General features: G+C 45.4%; 1 pseudogene; it reads right to left on the bottom strand.

Moving 5' to 3' along the window:
- Positions 1-9108: 9108 nt before the first annotated feature.
- LOC139267506 (U2 spliceosomal RNA) lies at positions 9109-9343 on the bottom strand (annotated as a pseudogene).
- Between the last annotated feature and the right edge of the window lie 9448 nt (positions 9344-18791).

Raw genomic sequence — 18791 nt, 5'->3', positions numbered from 1 at the left:
TAATCTTCTTCAAATGGCTCGCACAACTTAATCAAATGTCTTCTGAAAATCCAAGTAAGTAAATTACTTTTGAGCAAGTAAATATATTTAAGTAACCAGTCACAATTTTAACATGATCATATTGATTCTTTTGGAAATCAATACTTTTAGTCTTGCTGCCTTACTTATCATTATGAAATACAGGTGATAATTTTCTAAGACTGTCAGATTGACTCTTTTTTCAAGGTAGATCGTTTCAGCTTCAGTTCCTTCATCAAATTATTGCCTCCTCACTAAAAGATGAAACCACAGACAGGTGAGGCCATGTGATGTCATTCAAGTGCTATTACCATGGCAACTGCCATAACCATTTTTGCCAAATATTTATAAAGATAAATTTGGACTTTACATTCAGATTCCTGATTTGAGATTCAAATAATGAAACCAATGAGGAAGCAGTCTTCTCTAGGTCACCTGGAGCTAAAACGTCTTTAACATCACTGGCACACCAGAGATCAAGCACATAACTCTGCAATGTATAACCCATTAGGAATCAGACTCATGTCTTTTTCACCATTACTGGACTTCCAGATTTGAATTATGTAATCCCAAACAGCACTAGATAACTGGGGTGACACTAAGATTGACAACTCTGGCTGGAGGCATTCCTGGAGGTTTGATCATTCTAACCACACGACATCTAACCATGTGACATCTAATCATGTGACATCCACACACTTTATTGCATTTACCGTATAAATATGTGCGAAAAGTTTCAAGAACCACGAGGGCAGCTGTTAGCAGATGAAAAGAGAAACTGAGGGGGGGGAAGGGGGGAAACTGAGGGTGGGGAACAGGGGAAACCGAGGGTGGGGAAGGGGGGAAACCGAGGGTGGGGAAGGGGGGAAACCGAGGGCAGGGAAGGAGAGAAAAGGGGAAACCGAGAGTGAGGAATTGATTCGCAGAGGGGAAACCGAAGGTGGGAGGAATTTTGATTCCACCGGTAATTAACAATAACTCACTCGCCATTCCTCAACTCTGGCCTTTTGTGCAACACAAAATCACTTCATCACACAATTGGTGCCCTCAATCACAGTCGCCTAGGCCCTAAATTTTCAAATTCCTTCCCTAAACCTCTCCCCCCTCTCCATCTCCATCTCCCACTCCTCCTTTCAGACCTCCCTTAAAACCCACCTCTTTGACTAAACTTTTAGTCACCCTTCTTAAGATCTCCTTTTTAGGAGCTTATGTGATAGTGATATATAGGGATAGTGATTTGCTGTGGCAAGTAATTTCTGTTTTGTGCAGATAAAGTGTCATTTTCATTGCCTTGGGACAATATTCTGGCAGAAGTTACAATATTCTGGCAGGTAGTCTCTCTACATGTAGTAAGTGTAGAAATTTGAAGCAATTGTTGTGGAATGTCTCGCTGCATTGCTCTAATAATATGCAGTGGAATACTTTAGCACTCTTCAGCATTGTCAATGCCCATGATCCTCAAATGTAGAGCCAAGAAACCAGATTGGATGTTTCTTTAAGACATGCCTTGAGATTTACAAGTATTGCCAACAATGACATATAACACAATCTATGCATTGGTGCTATCAATAATAGTGTTTGCACTTTGTTGGAATATGTAACGCATTGTGTTGAGCTATTTTGCTTGAACTTTGGATGATCCAAGCTTATCTGATGAGAGAAGAAAAGTAATAAGTTAATGTGTATCACATTGTCTTGAGATTTACATCAAGCATAAAGATAGTTGGTGGAATGTTCCACTTTGAATAAATTACACCTCAACTGCAGTGAACTTCTGCCCACCAATGGAGTCGCTGTTGTTGCCAGTCTTTTTTCCAGGATCAGACTAACATGAATCATTTTGGTTTACCTTGAGCTGTTGGTCATTGTGCTCCTGCAATAGTGATAGGCAAGTGTTCCAGGATTTTGACTAAGTGACAATTATTTCGATGACTGAATGGCTCACAAAGCCACTCAGAGATCACGAAGACTCAGCTGTATAGTGTGGAGTCATATGTAGGCAAAACAAGATCGAGGGGAAGGACATTAGTGAACCAGTTGAGATTTTACAACAATCTGGTGCCAGCACACAAATTAACAGATTAATTGAATTCAATTTTAATATTGGCAATTGTGGGATTCAAACGCGAGACCTCTCGGTTGTCAGTTCAGTACCATAACTAATGTGCTCTATGAAGGGGGTGTGAATTTTAACTTTAAATCCTCATTTGAATATGTCTGCCCAATTGGGGCTGCTGTCAGTTCCAGCAGAAAATCCTGGAGTTATGCTGTGGCCTGAAAAAACAATGTAAAGGATGAGGAAAATACTCCCTAATTTGTTTATTGACATAGAACATAAGAATTAGCAGCAATTAGCTCCTCCAGACCCCCCAAGCTTCCCCAGCAGCAGCCTGCACCCTCCCCTCCCAGGGTCGGAGATCATACCCCCCCCAAACCCCATCCCCAAGGGATCGGACTCCACTTCCCCCGGGGGTTTGGACCACTCCACGGCTTGGAACCGCACCTCCTCACCACCATCCCCACCCCTACTCCCCTCATCATCCTGATCAGGCTGGCTTCAGGTCAGGAACCCTGCCCTTTACATCGCATGCATGCTGTCAAGTTAAAACACCACAGCATGTTGGGAAACCCGAACTTCCGAGCTGCCCACTGTCTCTCGGACCCCCTGCACAGGGTGGGTCGAAACGGGAAAATCCCGGCCTTTATCCTGAGACTATGCCCCTTAGTTCTAGACTCTCCAGTCAGGGGAAACAATCTCTCAGCATCTATCCTGTCAATCTTGCTCAGAATCTCATATGTTTCAATGAGATCATCTCTCATTCTTATGAAATCCAAAGACTATGGGCTAGATTTGACACTTTTGTGCATATTGCCCAAAAATGGGCGTTATTTCTGGTATGGGCAGTAAAAATAGGTTTTCAGATCACCGCAGTCTCGCCCATTCTCAAAGCACATAGGGCTAGAACCTCCACTTTTGAGGTTATCGCCCAAAAATGGCCGTTATTTGCGGTGTGGGCGGTAAAAAAGGGTTTTCAGATCACCGGCTTCTCACCCATACTCAAAACACCTAGTTTACATTTTTGAAAATGGGCGTTACTTTGAGTGATCTCAAATGGGCGGTAACATTAAATTTTTTTGACCTTCTGTCACAAAGTGTGGCCGTCCTTAGCAACGGCATGGCAATGCTCGATTCCCGTGATTCTGGAGGTCAAGGGTCACCATGACATGCGCAGAAGGGGAGAGAGAGAGAGAGGGAGTTCAGAGGGACTGAAGGCATGGCTGGGTGTGGTGTGGCTGCTTTGGGAGCAAGGAGGGAGCTTCACAGCACGTAGGCAAACAAAAAGTAACTGTTACCAGCCACATATTTGACCAAATTTGCCCTATGCTGGAGGGAGAGAAAGAGGCATCACAGCACACTGTGGAGACTGACGCTGGAGAGAGCAGTGAGGTGGGAGAGGAGCACATTAGAGGCCGCAAAAGAGCCAGGAGATTCTCGGATGAGATAAATGCCTCCCTCCTGCAGGAGGGCGAGTCACGCTGGGGTGATCTGACACAGGGAGGGCATGGGAAGCCCACCTCAAAGGCCTACCAGAGGATATGGACCGAAATAGCAGAGGCGGTCTCGTCGGCGACAAACGAGGTGCGTGAGGGCAATCGATGCCGCAAATGATGGAACAACCTTGTGGGATCCGCAAGAGTAAGTATTACATTGATTTACATGTACTTATGTATTTATATAATTTGATTTGTAACAGTCATGAGTGACTATCATCAGATGTGAGTTCTTGCACTTTTACCGGGAATGTTTTACTCAAAGCCTGCGGTCACGGTTTACGTCTTTAGGTAAAGAATGATAATAATCATAATAATGATGATTTCATCTGTTGGTTATGTATTGCATCAGTCTCTGTGACAATATCTAGCAATGATATCATGCAATGATCTCATGCCATGCCGTCCTGTCATGTTTTACAGAAGAAGCTATTGATGATGAGGTCCATGCAGAGCCTAACAGGTGGGGGGCCACCTGTCCCCAGCGACATCACAGAGATGGAGGAGTGAGTGCTAGCACTCGTGGGGAAGCACCCCCGGACAGCCACGGACGCATCTGCAGACCCTGAAGTGATTCCACGTGAGTAAAGCTTACACCATTGCGAGATGTAAAGTCAATAGATGCCACACCCACTCATATCCAACCAATCATATATGACAGATGATTTCTAAAAGTGTCATAGAAATAATGCTGGCCGAATGAAAATCATTGCAATGCACAATGTGTTGATGATCATGAAATGTGATGTCTGCGATGATTTTCATAGCGGTGGTGCTTTTGTCGTGCATATGCTGTGTGTAGTGCTGGACTCATCTTGTGACCCTAGCACCCCCTTTCTCCTCTAACAACCTCATTTGTGTCTTGCAGCTCAGCCAGCAGTGCAGCCCCAGGCAAGGCCACAGAGGCCAGAAGGTGAGGGTGCGTGGAAGATCCTACTACATCTGGTGCGGAGGAGCTCCGATTGTCACCCGTCAATCCGCTGCGTCTGCTCTCCATGGATGAGAGCGCGGACTTCGAAGAACCTGCATTGCTATGCTCCAGAACCCATTCCACCCCAAGGCCATCTATTGGTCCTCCGGTCATTCCTGCCTCCACTCTGGAGGTGCTGACCCCAAGCACCTCTCCAAAGGGCACCCCATTTGTCCCCAGGACGCGTCGACCCCGCAGAGGTAACGTGTACGCGGCAGGACTGTTCCACGAGCGCGACATGACAGCGGAGAGATGGTACAGTTGTTGAGGATAACTGTAGACATTGGTGACCAGCTCATTGAAGCTTTGGGGGGCATATCCTGACATCTGGTCACCATGACCGAGTACATTCCACGCAAGGCGGAGTCCCTGGATGCGATAGCCAGGAACACTGCTGCCACAGCGCTCCCAGTGGTCCCAGAGCACGGCACTCCACCTCAAGGTCCCGCACCATCACTGCGAACGACAGATGAGAGCAAGGACCAAGATCCTGCTTCTGCATCAGATCAGAGAATGTTGCCCCGTGGGCGCACCCCACTCCCGTACCCGTCAAAGCAATGCATCTGCCATCAATCCCCCCAATGAGGCACCGCCTGAGGAGCTCCTCGGCCAGGCACTGTGGAGTGAGGAGGGGAAGGGGTGGAGGTGGGGAGAATAAGGAGAGGGGGGAAGGAAAGTGAGGTGCATGTGCGCAGGTGATGGCTGTGTTATATTTCCATCTGGCTGTATGCAATTTGTTGCAATGTATAGGGGCTGGGGACCACGCTCCTGTTTTGCCTTTGTATTCTGTGTTGCTAAACATGTTGAACATGTGATTGATGTCAAAGATGGAAAAAGTGGGGTGTGGGCGGGAGTTGGGGGTTATTGGCTGTGATACTTATGATTTCAGACCAATGTTGGTATTAAACTTTTGTTATTGAACATAACCTTGTTGCGCATTGTCTCAGATAGCTGGACCATTACACACTGGTGATTCCTTACCATGAAAGGGCTAAATACAATTTAACATCAATCAACGTAAACTTTAACTCGCACCAAGGTTATGGGCACCATTGATGTCTGAGCTGCACACACACAGCAGTGTGTCAGCGTTGTCATTCACATCAGCGCTCTTTCAGTCAAATCTTTCCGATATCAGCTCCTCATGTAAGAGTGGGATTTAATAAATGCCAGCCACACCACTGGTGTTCGTTCCGGTTAGTTCCATTTTTTGTGGGTGGTTTTTTGAGCGAGCAATATTGTGGGCGACATGTATGCGAGGTGGTGAATTTGAAAATGGGTGATCTCCATGGCCGCTAGTTTGGGTAAATATGCTCTTTATGACAAAAAACAGTCTACGGGCATTAATATTGAATCTCACCGTTAATTCCACGTGGAAAGTAATGCTGGACGATATTGTGGGCGTTGAATTCGCCCATTTTGCTGATTCTGCCCCAAAAAAGTGGGCGGGCAGTGATATTTTTTCTCGGCCTTAAGCTCATTGGAAAAATAACGCTCGGTAATAAGTCTCCTAAAAAAGTCCATCAGTTTCCATTTTGTGCCAGAATGGGCGATATACGAGTCATTTCAGCAGCCAAATGGGCGTTAAGTGGGTGTTAAGCATGCAAAAAAACTAGGAGATTCTAGCCCCATGTCTCCATTTTTTAAATTGGGCGTTACCGCAAGCGATATGAAATGGGCAGTAGCGTTAAATCTTTCTGACCTTCTACTGTAAAGTGTCGCCGTCCTTATCAACAGCATGGCAACGCTCGGTCCCCGTGATTCAGGTCTACAGGGGGCATGGCTTCAACATCAGCCTGATTGTCTGGGCCGATATCAGCGTCTGCCTCCTCATCTTCCTCTTCCTCTCTGTGATGAGGTGGACTGTCAGACTCATCAGGCAATTCTTGTCTCCTCCTGATAGCCAAGCTGTGCAGCATGGAGCACACCACCACGAATTGAGCTACCTGCTCAGGGTGGTATTGGAGCCTGCCAATACCACCCAGACATCTAAAGCGTTGCTTAAGCACTCCAATGGTTTTCTCCACAATATTGCAAGTGACTCTGTGGCTCTTGTTGTATCGCCTCTCAACTTCGGTGTGGGTGTCACACAGGGGTGTCATCAGCCAGGTGGCGAGGCCATATCCTTTGTCACCAAGCATCCAGCATTGACCTTGTGACTGATTGTTATAAACAAGTCAGATACAGTGCTCTCATGCAGGATGTGAGCATATTGGATGCTGACTGGAAATTTAGCATTCACTGTCAGTATAATTTACTGGTGGTCAACAATGAGTTGGACATTCAGGGAGTGGAATCCCTTGCGGTTCCTGAAAATCTCTGCATCCTGAAAAGGTGCCCACATCGCGATGTGCATACAGTCTATTGCTCCCTGCACCTTGGGGAAGTTTGCAATTCTGGAGAATCCTAGAGTCCTCTCAGTCTGTTCCTCCGTGGTCAAGATCCTCCTGCATGCGTACAGGGCTTCAGTGACCTGTCTAATGCAGCAATGTGTGGCATGCTGAGACAGACCGCAAATGTCGCCAGCTGAGGCCTGAAATGTACCCGACACGTAGAGCAACAGTGCCGCGGTGACTTTGACCTCGACGGATGGTGCTGGCAGACTGCAGATCTCCCGATATGAGCTGGCATACCTCAGTGATAACCTCTTTGTGGAAGCACAGTCTCCCTAGGCAGGTGGTGTTGGGCAAGTCGAGATAAGACCGCTTGTCCCTGTACTTGCGGCGGGTGTAACGTCTGGTCCTCCTCATCAGTCTGGCATGTCTTACATTGGACACATAATGCTGTGGAGCGTACCTTCGGCCATCTCGAGTCTGCAGCATGTAATTGGTCATCAAGAGAGGGTGAGAAAGGACAAGTCCCATTGCAATAGCTCTCCGTTTTCCACCGATTGGTCACAAAGAATGAATGTCCCGACGAAGACACCTATTAAATTCAATCGGTCACAGTATGGTCAAGATGTTTGTACAGATGTTCACATCACCTCCAAAGACCTCCAGAGTACATCCGACCACCCCCGAAGTTGAAACAGAGCAGCCTTTTAAAGGATGCAACATGTGATCTAGAAGATAGTGTCCATAATACTGTGATTAGTTCCGGTTAGTTCCATTTTTTCCGGGCGGTTTTTTTGGGCGAGCGATATTGTGGGCGATATGTATGCGAAGTGGTGAAAGTGACACTGGGCGATCTCATGGCCGCTAGTTTTGCCCATTCTGATGATTCCGCCTCCAAAAAATGGGCGGACGGTATTATTTTTCCCCGGCGTTACGCACATGGGCAAAGTAACGCTCGGCGATAAGTTTCTGAAAAATGCCCGTCAGTTTCCATTTTATGGCTAAATGGGTGATATATGGGCGTTATACGTTATTTCAGCGGTAAAATGGACGCTAAATGGGCGTTAAGCATGCAAAAAATATGGAAAATCTAGCCCTATAGTCCCAATCTGAAGTAATCGCAATAATCTTAATAAAGCTGCCTGTATCAAATAATGCATGGCACATGTAATCTGTGCTTTATGAATTATTTTCAAAAAATGCCATATTCAGTCATAATTATTGATAATGAACAACGCATTCCAAAATGTTTATAGTTCTGAAAGAATTGTAATTTTTCTTTGAAATTTTAATGAAAGTTTTTAGTATTTGTTTAAGGTGATAGTCTGAATGAACGTCACTTTACTTGACCCATCTTTAAGGAAGACCTCAGATCCATCTGAGGACCTGGCAGAAAGTTCTGCTCACACTCAAAGATCCCGAACTTAGTGGAAGCTAGGGCCCAAAGGACTGCTGAGAGACCTGATGGTACTTTGGGCGGGAGATTCATGGAAAAGTCCAGGAAAGACCGCCCGGAAGCAGGGAGGGGGTGAACATATAAAATTTTCAATTTTCAAAAAAAAAACACTGCAAAACCTTCAGGGGACCCCATCCACCTGAAGCACTGGAAAAAAAATAAAGAAAAGAAGGTCACCAACCTTTTTTTGCAGGTCTTCTTACTTGCCATTGACACACACAGCGGTCCTTCCCCGTGCTGCAACGGACTCCTGCCCAGACCAAACTGGCAGCTCGGTGGGCGGGAGCACACGACGTGAGTTGCGCACCAGCGGATGTCAGCGGGCAGTTCCCATGGGTCTTTCCTCCCCGCCGGCGGGAGGCCTCCTCCAAACTTGCTCGGAGGGGAGACCACCCAGAAAACTCGGCAGCAGTCGGCGGCAGCGGCCAGTGAGTGCACTAAGTTCGGCCCCAAAGATCGGCGTGGGGAGCTCATGATTCACACCAATTCATTCTTCAGCCATGTTTTTGTTAACCCCCATTAAAGTCCCTCCTTTTTCTGTTCAAATCTGAGCCCCAACTATGGACATTAGGACATATTGGGGTAGAAATTAGTCAGAACCTGTTTCTGATCAGTGAGGTCTGAAGCTATCGAAATTAGACCTCGGGCCTGATCTGCCTCTGTTTTTTTTTTAATTCGTAGCCAATCGTTCCAATTCTTTGTCAAATCACAAACGCCAGAGGTCACCTTGCACACGCCAAGGATCACTCTGCGCCAATGCTCTTAGCCAAAAGGCCTAGAGCCACTGCACCGTTCCTGGAAGTACTGCAATACCAGGTTCGTGCCATGGAGGTGGATGGGTCAGGTCCCCCACACACCTCTGTGGAGGTGGATGGGTCAACCCTCCCCACCCACCTCCTGTTTCCAAAAATGCAAGCATATACCTTCCTGACCAGGGAGAAACCACCCGGAGGTCATGGTGGCTGGTCAGAAACGGTACTACACTTGATCTTAGCCAAAAGGCCGAGAAGCGATCTGCCTCTGTTGCACTTCCAGAGGCAGCTCCCACCCCCCACCACAAAATGAGTTTTTGGCTGTGAGCAGCGGTCTTTAGGTAAATTCCAGATGGGGCAAAGAGGTGAGGGGAGGAGGGCGGAGCGACGATCAGCTGATCACCAGGACTGTGCAGTCGGGGGAGCAGTGTTGGTCCCACTGCTAAGTCCCCACGAATTTCATAGTGGGACCATTTGAACCGCTCTCGAGTTACGTCTGACGAAACCCCACTCAATATATTAACATAGCTCCGTGCCACACATGCACACAAGGTTCTGCTCTGAACAGGTGTAAAGTTTAGGCGCAGCACAATCCGAAGTAACTATTTCTGTTGTTTTATAACAAATTTTTGTGATTTCAAAAAAAAATTCTCCTTACTGTATTTCCTATATCTTTAAATGCTTTTCTTTATGGCATCAGAATTTGTCACATTAAAAGAACTTCCACAATTAAACATGCAGGCCTGCAATTTCCGCTCGATTACGCTGTTTCTTTTTGTCGCAATTCCCCTGATAGTGGCGTAATCGATGCAAGTGATCACTGAATTTTAAGCGCTAATTCCATTCAGTGCAACACAAGTTTCCACGATCTTTTGCACTAGTTTTAAAAGCATACCGCTAGAAGCAGGTCGCCCCCCAGAAAACTAGCCATGCTCCCAGGGTGAATTAATCACAATTGGGCGTTTCTGCTCGTTTGCAAGCCTTCGCGGAGGCTCTAAAAATTAAGCTGGTTCTTTTGAGTGCAAAGACACTAATAGGTATGTTTTCAAAGGATTTTAAATGCTTTTTAAAAAAAAATTCTGAGCAACTGAATACAGCACCCCAATCTAACTAAAAAATAGTTTTGTATATTTTTTTGTTAGATTTTCAATCATTTAAAATCAGGTTATTCACAGGTGGTGGATTACTACTGTGAATTAAAATGCTTATTTTTTGTGATAAACCCATATTCAGCTGTAATAATCAAACTTTAACAAGGTACCACTCTTAAATATATCAAGGAATATTTTTGATAGCAAAATTTTTTTAAATTACATTTTAAAACGCTGCCTGGTTGCTCTGGCTCATGGCAGATTTTGCATCCGGCGATTTGCCAATGAGTTGAGTAGAATCTAGGGGAAGGAAAACACCTTTCAAAACAGGCTCAATTTTGGGTACAACTTACGCCAAAATCGTCGGTACACCTAAAGCAGAAAACTCTCCCCCACTGTGCCTATTGTGCATAAAAGATAGTTTGGTGGCTTTAAACTTGAATTATCATAAGCTCAACAAGGTAAAGAGGAACTTAAGGAATGAAAATGACATACGCTCCACGCTTTCCTAGGTCCCCTACTGTTTACGCTGATTTCCATTTGTTTTACACTGGATTTTAATGTTCCGGCGTGTGCTGGGGCGATTCTCAAGAAATTTGGGTGTAAGTTCCCATCGGCAAGATCGACGTAGAAACCGGTGTAAATTTTGCTGCAATTTCTGCATCAGTACGATCCAGGAAGTTCCGGGCCAATGCGTCTTAACAGTTGAGATAATTGTTAGTATCGTTCATCCTTGAAAAATCAAATTGCTAAATGTCAATTTCCAGCTTTGACAAACGCACGGGATTGCTTCAAATATTATACTCAAATTGGCAGAACTTTCGTCCGCTGCGATTCTCTGAACCACCAGAACCACCGTATTAAAGCCTCAGTATTATCGCAGCTGCAATATGGGGACACTCATCTGATAATCGAGCACAGCCTTGAACAGTCCAGACTGTTGCCAGTGGAAATAGTGTTCTTTTAACATCACCCAGAGCAATCGTCTGTCTTTGATGCTTGGCTTATTGACATATGCACAAGATGAGGCGCTGTCACTGTCACTTGGCAGTGACGCTGTTACACCACCAAGTTTGTAGATTGAAATTATTTGAAATGTATTTACTGATAGTGTTTTACTGGAGTGCTCAGTGCCAGCTTAGGGATGCCACACCTTGTTTACTAACTCTGGTCATAGTGTAGGTTTATTGTAAGCAGCACAACGTACACAATTAGTATGCATTTAATCTCCCTGCTAATTTGGTTAATTATATGGTGCACACCGTTAGTAATCCAAAGTGGACAAGGATTCCCGCCTTCAACTAGAAAATCCTAGGCAAGCTGCACTGAAATGCACAGGAAAATCCAGGATTTTAGTTAAATTTTTAATTAGCAATTTGAAATGTTTTTCGGTTGCTGGATTGCCACACATTCATAGTGCGTGGCAGTCGAATTGTTAAAAACACATACAGGTCTTTTTTTAGTTTTCTCCAGTTTTCTGTTCAGTAGTAACATTGCTGAGAAAGAAAAGCATTATTTGCACATTACTGCTGAAGGTGTTAAACCATCGATAAGCTGTGTTTCTCTTTCCAATTCAGGAATGAGGATGCATACCGCAATAATCAATAAGTGTCCTCACGTACCCTTCATTCTCATTCCCCGGTTGCTAGCCCACATTCTTTCGCTCTACCGACCATTTTCCCAAAACACACCCTGTCTATTTTACAAAGACTTTCTCTGAGGGTTTTCTTTTCCCCCTTTAAACAAAGCTAGCTACTTCAATGACTATTCAGCGCCTCTAGACTTAGACCTCTCCACGATGCCTCGGTGAAAGCTGTGTGTGTATAAAGGCTGTTTAAGGGAAAGCCTATCCACAGCTTCCAGAGCGGCACACACATCGCATGACCCTGCCATCTGTATGCAAATCTCCGCAGACTAAGTAAACTTGGATAAAATGTGCCGACCTCCTCTCTCTCTGTTTAGCGATCATTAGAGCACATTGGCTCTTTGTGCTATTTTATTACACTTTGTGCAAAGTTTAGATCCTCTGACACCTGCAATAGTTTGCAGCAGATGGTAGAACTTGGCTGCAGCATCCAGGACTTTCCTTTTTCAAATTGTCCCTGCAATACAGCAAACTCAGATCTGCTTTCTTTTATTTCTTATTATGTGTACAGCACAGAAGAGATTATCACTAGATTATCAGTGGCTAGTCAAGAGAGACAAAAGCAATCTGCTGCTTGTTTACATGAGCAGTGTTTGGTGACTATCTTAGACTGTTCACCCTGTTTATGAGCAGGAAATGAACTCTTACTAACACTATTTAAAAAAAAAATTATTTTCAGTTTTCTATTATTAAAATGAACTTTGAAACTGGCTTTCAATTTGTAATTAACTGGTTTGCTTTTACTTGAAAGCCTGTACAGTCTTAAAAAAGCTATCGTAAACATTTGGCCATGGATGGCACGGTACACACTGTGCCACGGAGCACCTGAGCATGGGGCGCTGTGCTAACGGTTCCCCACTTGGAGCATTCCCAATACCAAGGCTCAAAGCTGAAGTCAAGCACTGGCGCACAGAAAGCGAGGACAAACTCGAGCCACATTGGCCCACTTTTGCGTGTTTCCCTGTCGAGCGGAATTGATAAGAATTCTGAGATGATAACCAGTTCACCTCAGAGAGTCTATCACAGAGACCTGCAGAGAGGTGGGAAAATCAAATAGAAGAAAATGGGGGACACATCAAATAAGTAATACATCACAGTGGCTCAGTGGGTAGCATCCTCGCCTCTGAGTCACAAGGATGTGGGTTCAAGTCCCACTCCAGGGACTTGACACATACGTCTAGGCTGGAACTCCAGTGTAGGGCTGAGGGAGTGCTGCACTGTTGGAGGTTACGTCTTTCAATTGAGAAGTTAAACCTGCTCCCTCAGGTGGACGTAAAAGATCCCAAGGCACTATTTCGAAGAAGGGCAGGGTGGTTATCCCCGGTGTCCTGGCCAATATTTATCCCTCAACTAACATAACAAAAACAGATTATCTGGTCTTTATCACATTGTTGTTTGTGAGAGCTTGCTGTGCGCAAATTGGGTGCTGTGTTTCCCACATTACAACAGTGGCTACATTTCAAAAAGTCATCATCATAGGTGATCCCTTGAACAAGGATGACTTGCTTTCACGAGTTCATAGGTGTTTCAATGAAGGACCCGATGTTCCATTCCTGAACTCCAATTGAGAGGATGGAAGATGCCTGTGCGTGAATTTTTTTAACATGTGGTGACCGTTGCACACCAGCCACCACACGGGCTTGACAGAGCTAGACCTTTATCCAGTGGCAAGGATTAACCAAGGCGACTGGAGATCTGCTCTGCTGCACAGACCTAGTGCGCACACATATCACAGTGTGGACTGGCCCGTGCTGCCCCTGGGCCCTCGGCTCTTCTGGGCCCCGTACTCTCATTTGCCGCACCTCTGCCACAATCCCTCACTGCTCCTCCGCCACAAATAAGTACTTGATTGGCTGTAAACACTTTGAGATGTCTGGTGGTCGTGAAAGGCGCTATATAAATGTAAGTCTTTCTTCTTTCAGATAAGTTAACACTGAATTCTGCAAGCAGTGAATTGAGTGAGCGAGTTCACATTTTAGGAAGTTAGCAGCATCGTGCACACAGATTTAGATAATAAAGGTCCTCTTGAACATTAAGTGATTATAAACATAAATATTTACATAAGAGCCTATTGTTTTCTGAACAGAACATGTCACAGGGTGATACCACTTATAAATGAGGTGTAAACCTCACCACAGAACGCATTAGTGACAAAAAATGACAGTTCTGTGCTGTGATTAGGCAATTTAGAAAGGTTTATGGCTTTAGGATAATACTTTACAGGTTTGAATAATGTGATGCATAAAATATCTTTTTTATCTATATTGTTATTTTGAAAGATTTTTGTGATGTTTTTAAATCTGACTTTAACTTTGACTATCTCTTATGACTTCACCCTATAGTGTATAAACAGGACATATCCACCTTAGATTTTGCCTTGCCAATGTAACCTTAAATTCCTTTGTGCCCATTTTGGCTGCCACTCCACACGCGAGCCCATTGCTTCTATCTTTTCTTTGTTTCGTTTCTCATTACTCTACTTGGGCCTTCGCTCCTGTCCCCTCCTTTTCCATTCACCCAGTCATGCAACCTTTAATTTCTCACCTCTCAGGTACTTTGTTCCCCCCCAAATCCATACCCCAACCCTCAAGTTATTTGCCTTCCTACTCTACTGCCACCATCTCAGGCTTGAATCTCTCTCGGATAAGCCCAGTACCCGTCTGTGCTTCTCTCGACATTCTCCAAAAGGCCCCAATCATTTGCTCAAACCCCTCTTTCCTGCCTCCTCCACCCTAAACTCCAGCAACAAGTGCGAGGAGCTCATGGACTTCTTTGGCACTACGATTGAGACCACCCATTCAGTTTCTTCCACATCACCCCCTTCCCTTTGTAACCAAAGCAAATTTCACCCAAGGTTCCCCTTTGCTGATATGTGTCTTTCTCTAGTTCCCCTCAAGCTCTCCTCGAGCTTGTCTTGTCCATGAGATCCATTTCCTGCTCTCTCAATGCTATTTCACCAAACTGCTGACCATCCAACTTCCTTCCTGTGTCCTATGTTAGCTGACATTGTAAATGATTCCCTCTCCTCAGGTAAAATCCTCCTCCCTTTTAAAACTGCTGTCATCACCCCACTCCTCAAGAACTCCACCCTCGACCCCTCTGTTCTTGCAAATTACCTCATCATTTCTAACCTCCCTTTGCTCTCAAAAGCCCATGCACATTTGTCGCCTCCCAAATCCGTACCCATCTTTCCTGTAACTCTGCGACTGAACATCTCCAATCATGTGTACACTCCTGCACAGCATTGAAATGGCCCAAATCAAAGTAAAATATGACATCATCTGTGACTGTGACCGTGGTTTATTATCCCTCCTTGTCCCTCTCGACCTTGCTGTAACCTTTGACACAGTTGATCACACTATCCTCCTCCTTTGTTCAGCTGACTGAGGCTGCTGCCCTTGCCATATTCCACGCTTACCTAACTAATTGTAGCCATAGAATCTCAGGAACGAATTATTTTGCTGCCCCCATACCATTACCTCTGCAGTCCCCCAAGGGTCTTTACTTGGTCCCTTCAACAACAACATCCGATGATATGGTGTCAAGTTCCACACAAATACTGATGACACCCAGCTTTACCTCTCCATCACCTCTCCTGACCCCTCCACTGCTTCTGTGTTGTCAGTCTGCGTGCATGACTTGCAGTCCTGGATGAGCTGCAATTTACTTCAGCTATACATTGCAAAGATTTTGGTCCCCACCACTAACTCTGTTCTCTCACCAACAATTGAGAATGCCTCAGGCCGAAGCAAACAGTTTGCAACCTTTCCGTCTAATTTGACTCTGAGCTGCACTTCCGATCCCACATATTACTTCCCCTTCCATAGCATTGTCTGCCCCATCACAACTGCTGCTGAAACTCTCATCCATGCTTTTTCAAATGCATTTAGGGGTCAAAATTTACCTTTTTTGCGACGCCCGTTGTGTCTTCAGGAGACACCAACACTTTTTGCCCGAGGCGGGGAGGGGGGGGTGGGGGGAGGGCGCTGCTACCTGCTCCCAGGAGTTAGTGGAGGTGCAACCATGGCCGCACGCATCATGCGGGTAGTGTAATGATGTCTTTGGCGTGTGCGGCGACCCCTTAGCGCCAGACGCTGGCCCCTTTCCGCCCCTCGGCGGATATTTCCCCACGTCCCGCGAGCTGGTGTGAGTGGGTATCAGCACCAACCTCGCGGGTCACGAAGCAGGCCGACATCCACTCACAGGGTGGAAGTTAAAGGGGTGGTCGCGAGCGCACTGTGCTGCCATCTTGGCGATTTTGCCGACTCATCAGTTGGCTAAAATTTTTGTCTCCTAGCCTGATCTGGATTGCCATCGTGCAGCCCGGCACTCCATTTTGAGTGCTGGGCTGCAGTCCCGGTACCACGTTGCCCTGGTGGCCTAGTGGAAACCATCAGAGGCTGTGGAGAGTGTGCAGTGACCCTCTCCTTTAAGCGAAGGGGAGGGGTGTTGAAATGCATCAGCCCTACGTGGAGCATCTGCATGGTGCTGCCGATCGTACCCCATTAGTGGAGTGCGCGAAATTGCACTCCACGTCCTCTGAGGGGCGGTAAGGCCAATTCACTGGGCGCAGGAAGTACCACCTCGAGCAGGTTACTGCCCCCAATCAGGGCGCAGGGCAATTTCACCCCCTTACAATTTTACCACATCTAATCGACAAAAGAAATCTCCCACCATACTGAGATTTCTTTTAAAAAATCTGCCTGGCAGTTTTTATTCTATCTCCCTTAACCCACCAAACCACATTTCATCTCAGGAGTACAAGATGTTTTGATCAAACATCTGGAACTTCCCTTTAGATTGAATGTCTATTTTGTGGTTTCAAGTGTTTGTGGATGTCGTTTTACCTCTACACCTGTCCAAGGAATGTAGAACTTTGTCGGTGTAAGTACCACAATTAAACCGAACAATGTGGCATTCAGACCAGACAATGAATGAACAGGTGCACTTTTATCATAGGCTTTAGCACACTGGAGACCATTTTGGCACAAGGCAAAGCCAACTGTTAAAATAGAGGCTAGAGTGCCAAAATTCAGTTGAATACTTACCTTTGAGTTAATGATTACCAGTAGATTGTGGATATGTGTACTTATTGTTTACTTGGATTAATAGATAGTGTGTTTTGTGTGTTCTGATTGGCTGGCCAACAGGCAGCAGGTGCCTGGCTTTAGTATGGTTTCATGTTCTAAGATGCTGCTTCAATTTGAAATCCTTACTTCCTTATGTTCTCGATCTACTAATAGCTATAGTTCAGTCTCCAGCAGGGTCTATTCTACAATGGGGAAAGAGCCGATTAAAGTACTTGGCTTTCGCCTTGTGCTTTGATCAGCTCTGTGCCCTGTGGTCCAGCAGAGAACTTGCTGGAGAATACATTACAACTTCATTAATATTCATACATTTCTGTTCTGCTAACCGGCTGTGCAGCTCTGACTTTATAAATACTAACTCTTAGCACAAGAGTGAAGGGTTTAAGAGGCACCATGCATCTGTTGTGTTTCTTACTACTATTCTCAGAAAACTGGCAAAACTTGCACTTGGCTCTATCTTCAATATATCAGGTCAACAATCTAGTTTCAATTTTCTCCACTCCAACCCTGTACACTCCCCATCTCTCTCTCCTCCTTTCAGACACTCCTTAACACCTACCTCTTTGACCCCATCCTAGTATCTTCTAATGTGGCTCAGTGTCATATTTTGTTTGATAACGCTCCTGTGAAGTGCCTTGGGACATTTTAGTATGTTGAATGCACTATATAAATGCAAGTTGTTGTTATTATTGAAGACACTGGGGTACAGTTCTGCAGATGCCAGCAGACCTCTGTTACCACAGCCGAGTGGCCATTCTTCTTATGTGAGGCTAGACAATCAACGGGCTTTCGATGGAATGTTTTACTACATTAAAGGCATTATATGAATGCAAGGTGGTGGTGTTGGTCTTGTTACTGTGTTGCTGTTTTTGACAATGATCATGGGTAGCAGTGCAGCTAAGGCTGCTCCTGTTGAAGAGGCCCAAGGATTCCTTCAGGAGCCTGGTGCAGCACTCCTGTTCCTCCTGACACCCAAGGAATCCTCCCGAAGATTAAAAAATAACATTTACCGTGATCTTTTCTGTCCATTCTTCTGGGTAGGCCTCCCCCAGGTTGTAATTAAAATAGCACCACGGTGCTGATGATGTCATTGGGCCATGGCTTTTACATTTCAATCAGGCCCACGCCTATCAGTAGCAGGAGCCTTGGTTGACTTGACATTCGGCGAAGATAAAATGACACTGGACGGGAATGGGGCAATTTCATGCCTCCTGACTTTAATCCCTCCCATGCACCGCTCCTGCCTAGCCAGGGTGGGTGTAAGAAGTGTGCCGTTCATTATAACTTTACTGAATTTGATGTACCAGCATGCTTTGAGAAGCTAAGAAGCTGTGTTGCTGGGCAAATGCTGTAAAGATAGAACTGCTGCGGTTTACAAATCCACGGTTGGGACAATCTGCATGACCTCGAGCATTCCACAAAACGAGCCTTTAAGCTATTATAAAATGATGGAACAATAGTCAACGTGGCCTAAGAGAGAAGAGATACCAATGATTGAACAATAGTCAACGTGGTCTAAGAGAGAAGAGAGACCAATGATTGAACAATAGTCACCGTGGTCTAAGACAGACGAGATACCAATGATTGGACACTAGCCAACCTGATCTGAGACACGTATGCATTGGGTGGCCTACCAAGTTTTGGGTTTAAAGGACACAGTTAGAAAAAGTTGTCTCAAATTGTCTGTTCCACTACCGATCCGAACTCTATATACAGTTAGATGGAGGCAAGGTAAGTCATCCTCGACTCCGAGGGACTGCCTAAGAGGGACATACATCTTACAGGCGGGGTGGGGGGTGCAGTGGTAAATATTGACCCCCTGTGATAAAATCTGTGACCTTCTCAAACTGCCACTACAACAGAAGGTGCCTTTAGAAACTGCTTCAT

Source organism: Pristiophorus japonicus, chromosome 7, assembly GCF_044704955.1.
Source record: "Pristiophorus japonicus isolate sPriJap1 chromosome 7, sPriJap1.hap1, whole genome shotgun sequence".
Classification (NCBI taxonomy): domain Eukaryota; kingdom Metazoa; phylum Chordata; class Chondrichthyes; family Pristiophoridae; genus Pristiophorus; species Pristiophorus japonicus.
Note: the sequence above shows the minus strand (reverse complement) of the source record. Positions and strands in the feature narration are given on the sequence as shown.